Source organism: Myotis davidii, unplaced genomic scaffold (genome assembly GCF_000327345.1).
Source record: "Myotis davidii unplaced genomic scaffold, ASM32734v1 scaffold768, whole genome shotgun sequence".
NCBI classification, from domain to species: domain Eukaryota; kingdom Metazoa; phylum Chordata; class Mammalia; order Chiroptera; family Vespertilionidae; genus Myotis; species Myotis davidii.
In genome coordinates this window covers 51,163-56,188 of record NW_006298790.1, presented here as the reverse complement: position 1 = coordinate 56,188, position 5,026 = coordinate 51,163, and the positions used below count along the sequence as shown (strand labels likewise).

The 5,026-nt window shown below is 37.1% G+C and overlaps 1 pseudogene; it reads right to left on the bottom strand.

Annotated features, from left to right (window-relative positions):
* LOC102766480 overlaps positions 1-5,026 on the bottom strand; it is a 25,208-nt pseudogene that overhangs the window by 1,852 nt on the left and 18,330 nt on the right.

The following is a 5,026-nucleotide window of genomic DNA, read 5'->3' as shown; positions in this document are numbered from 1 at the left end:
CCCCTTGGCCAGCAGGGAGAACCTCGGTAGGTCCACTGCTCTGGGTCCTGGGGAGGAGGAGGCTTTGGAGGGCGAGGTCCTGAAGCAAGAGGAAACCGTGCAAGGCAGGCAAGGAGCCCAGGACTCAAGGCGCCCCCGCCGCCACCCTTCATCCCACTGGGGCCTGCACCCAGGAGTGCCATGGCTGCGGCAGGGCCACCAGCTGGGCTTGGAGGTGAGTCCTCCATGCACAGGCCCAGCGGCCTGCCTGGTGTGGGTGGGGATTTCCGGTCGGCCTTTCTCTGCTCCTCTCCTGGTGAAGTGGCAGGACTCCAGCACTGAGGTCAGAGGAGCCGCCTTCCAGCCCCCAGGCCGCTTCTCGGAGTCAGAAGTTGTGCCATCAGCCTCTGCCTAGGACAGGACCTCTGCACCCCCAGGGTACATAAACACACAGGGCTTCCATCAGGCTCCCTGATCCCGGAGTGGGGAGGCCTCTGGGCTCTGCTGATCCTGGGGCCATGAGGCCTCGCTGCTTGGCTGGCTTTGGGCCCTTTGGCTTCAGTCCACCGCTTGGAGCCTACATATGCAAATTAACTGCCATCTTTGTTGGTGGTTAATTTGCATATCACCCTGATAAGCCAATGGGAAGTGTAGTGGAGGTATGATTAATAACCCTTTTTGTCTTTTGTTAGATAGGATTACCTTTACATCTGTCTGTTTTTATAACTGACAATTTATACTTCTTAATCCCTTAATGAATTTACCCCTTTATTATTATAAATAGCCCTCTTTGTCTTCTGTTATAGTTTTTTGTTTAGTTACCTCTGCTTTCTTTTATGGTTTTAGTTGCATAAAATACATTTTTCCATCTCTTTACTTTCATTCTATATGTGACATTAAAGCTGAAAACTGATATATAATTTTAAGCTGATAACTTTAATTACATACAAAATTGATCCTTCTACCCTTTTTTTAATGTTTGTAAGCCATTATTTACCTCTTTTATAGTGTTCATTTATTAACAAATTGTTGTAATTATATTTTTTAATACTTCCAAGGGAGGTGGGAAAGAGAACTCCTGAAATAATGTCAACATTAAATAAATAAATAAATAAATAAATGTCAACAAATAACCTGTTGAAAAAGGCTTAAATAAAAGTGGACCCTTGTGCACTCTTAGTAGGACTGTAACTTGGTGCAACCATGATGGAAATCATTATGAAGATTCCTGAAAAATCTAAAAACAGAACTATCATATGACCCAACAACTCCACTTCTGGGTATTTATCTAAAGAAAACAAAAACATTTTTTGAAAAGATATTTGCACCCTTATGTTCATTGCAGCATTATTTCTAATAGTAAAGATATGGAAGCAACTTAGGTATCCATGAATAGATAAATGGACAATGATATTGTATATCTATATCTATCTATAATATATATATTTCTATATACAATGGAATATTACACAGCAATAATAAATAATAAAATCTTACCATTTGAAACAACACGAGCGTGCTTAGATATATTAAGCTAAGTAAAATAAGTCAGACAAGAAAAATATTGTATGGATTCACTTCTACGTAGAATTTAATAAAACAAAACAAATGAAAAACCACACAAAACAAAAGCATACTCACTAAAGACAGACCAAAGGGCTTCCAGAGGGGAGGAGTTGGGGGAAAGAACAATAAAGGTGAAGGGGTATGTAGACAATAATATTGTGCTAAGTATACTAGATTACTAGAAGTATTAGGGTAATCTAATTTTAAAGTATAAAAATGTAAAATCACTATATTGTACATCTGAAACTAATATAACAATTAAAATATTGTATGCTAACTGTACTTATAAATATATAAAATGAAGAGAATTTGGAAGTCAAGACCCCACATATAAAAAAGAAAGAAAGAAAATTTTAAAAGATCAAATAAAGTAAAATAAAATATGTAAGAAATTCATACAACTCAAAACAAAACAAAAATCTGTTAAAGAAAGGATAGAGATTCTGAATAGATATTTTGGCAAAGAAGACATACAAATGGCCAATTGGTATACAAAAAAGTGCTCAACCTCACTAACTATCAGAGAAATGCAAATCAAAACCAGAATGAGATATTTCCTCACACCTGTTAGAATGGATACCATAAAAAAGACCAAAAAATAAATGACAGGGGTTGGTGAGAATATAGCAAAAAATGGAATCCTTGTGCACTGTTGATGAGGATGCAAATTTATACAGCCACTATGAAAAGCAGTATGGAGGTTATTCAAAATATTAAAAATGGAACTGCCATTTGTTCCAGTGATTATACTTCTGGGAATATAACCTAAGTACCCCAAAACACCAATCAGAAAGAATATATGCATCCCTATGTTCATAGAAGCCCTATTTACAATAGTCAAGATTTGAAGCAGGTTAATTGTCCATCAATAGATGAATGGTCAAAAGCACAGTGGTATATTTACACAATAGAATATTACTTGGCCATAAAATAGAAATAAACCTTACCCTTTGTGGCAGCATGGATGGACCTGACAGCATTATGTTAAGTGAAATAAGTCAGTCAGAGAAAGACAAGTACCATATGATTTCACTCATATGTGGAATCTAATGAACTAATAAGAAAAATAGAAAAAAGGTTCATAGATAGAGAGCAAGCTGACAGCTGTTGGGCGGGAAAGAGGGTTGTTTGGTGGGAAGGGGTGAGATTTAGCAAAAGAAAGAAAATAAAACAGAAAAAAATTATGGGCTCAGACAACAGTGTCATGATTGCTTGGGGGAGGAAGTGGGAAGGAGGTGTAAGGGAGTATAGGAAGGATAAATGGTGCTGAACAGAGATTTGACTTGGGGTGGTGAACACACAATGCGGTGTGTGGATGATGTGTTGTAGAATAGTGCACCTGAATCCTGTATAATTTTGTTAACCAATGTCACCCCAATAAATTCAAGAAAAAAAAAGAAAACAAGAACTAGATGAGATATCTGCATTTGCATGTTCATTGTAGCATTATTCACAATACACAAGAAAATTTGATGCAACCTAAGCATCCACCTATGGGCCTTGAGGGATTATGGTAATTGAATTCAGTCAGACAAAGAAAGACTAATATTGTATGATGTCATGTATATGTACTATATAGAAATGCTAAACTCATTGAAATGGAATTTAATACTGGTTGTCAGGGCCTGGGGTTTGAGGAAATAGGGATATTCATCAAAGGATACATATTTTCAGTTATAAGATTAGTAAATGCTGGTGATCTAATTTATAGCATGGTGACTAGAGTTAATAAAACCATATTATAGTGGCTGAAACAGTCTGCATTCTTACCAGCAGTGTACTAGGGTCCCTGTTTCTTCACATCTTGCCAGCATTTGTTTGTTGATTTATTGTTGGTAACTATTCTGTCAAGTGTGAGGTGATACCTCATTGTAGTTTTAATTTTCATCCCTCTGATGTTCAGTGTTGTTGAGCACTTTTTAATATGCCTCTTGGACTTCTGTATGTCCACTTTGGAGAAGTGTCTGTTCAGGTCCTTTTGCTCATTTTTAAATTGGATTGTTTGTCTTCCTTTTGTTAAGTTGCATGAGTTCTTTATATATTTTGGAAATTAAGCCCTTATAATATGTTCTCCCATATACTAGGTTCTCTTTTCATTTTGATGGTCATTTCTTTTCCCATGTAAAAGCTTTTTAGTTTGATGTAGTCCCATTTGGTTTTTTTTTCTTCTTCTTCTTTATTTCTCTTGCTCTGGTAGATGTTTCAGTGAAAATTCTATTGTGTGAGATTTCTGAGATTTTGCTGCCTATGTTTTCTTCCAGGATTTTATAGTTTCATGACTTACATTTAAGTATTTTATTTATTTTGAGTGTATTATTGTGTATGGCATAAGTTGCTGGTCTAGTTTTATTGTTTTGCATGTACCTGACCAATTATCCCAACACCATTTATTGAAGATACTAGCTTTACTCCAGGGTATGCTCTTGCCTCCTTTGTCCAATTTTAGTTCAGCTTAATGGCTTGGGTCTATTTCTGCGTTCTCTGCTCTATTTAATTGATCTATATGCCTTTTCTTGTGCCAGTACCAGGCTATATAGTTTAGAATGGCTTCGTAGCATTATTTGATAGCCAGAATCGTGATCCCTCTAACTTTGTTCTTTCTCAACGTTGCCAGTCTTATTCAGGATCTTTATTGGTCCCATATGCATTTTGGAGTATTTGTTCTAGACCTATGAAATATGCCATTGGTGTGTTAATAAGGATTTACTTGAATCCATATATTGCTTTGGGTAGTATGGACATTTTAATGATGTTAATTCTTCCAATCCATGAACATGGTATATGCTTCTTCGTGTTTGTATTTTCCTCTATTTCTTTTTCAATGTCCTGAAGTTTTCTGAGTACAGCTGGTAGAAATTCAGACTGGTGCTGCCACTATGGAAAACTCTAGTTTCCTCAAAAAATTAAAAATGCCATTTGACCCAGTAATCCCACTTCTAGGACTGTATCCTAAGAATCCCTAAACACCAATCAGAAAGAATATATACACCCCTATGTTCACAGCAGCACTATTTATATTAGCTAAGATTTGGAAACAGCCCTCGTGCCCATCAGTAGGTGAATGGATAAAAATGTTGTGGTACATTTACACAATGGAATATTATGCACCTGGAAAAAGAAGGATCTCTTACCCTTTGATACAGCATGGAGGGATTAAGCCAATGGAAATTATCATGATAAGCAAAATATCATATGTTTACCAGCACTTGTTAACCAATGTCACCCCAGTATATTCAATAAAAGCCAGTCAAAGTAAGACAAACATCACACAATCTCACTTATATGTAGACTCTAACGAACAAAATAAACTGATGAACAAAATATATCCAGAGATATGGAAGCATGGAACAGACTAACGAATCTCAGAGGGAAAGGGTGAGGAGGGTAGAAAGAGATCAACCAAAGAACTACTATGCAAATATGCATAACCCATGGACACCGCCAATAGGGTGATGAAGGCCTGGGGTGGGAGGTGGGGGGG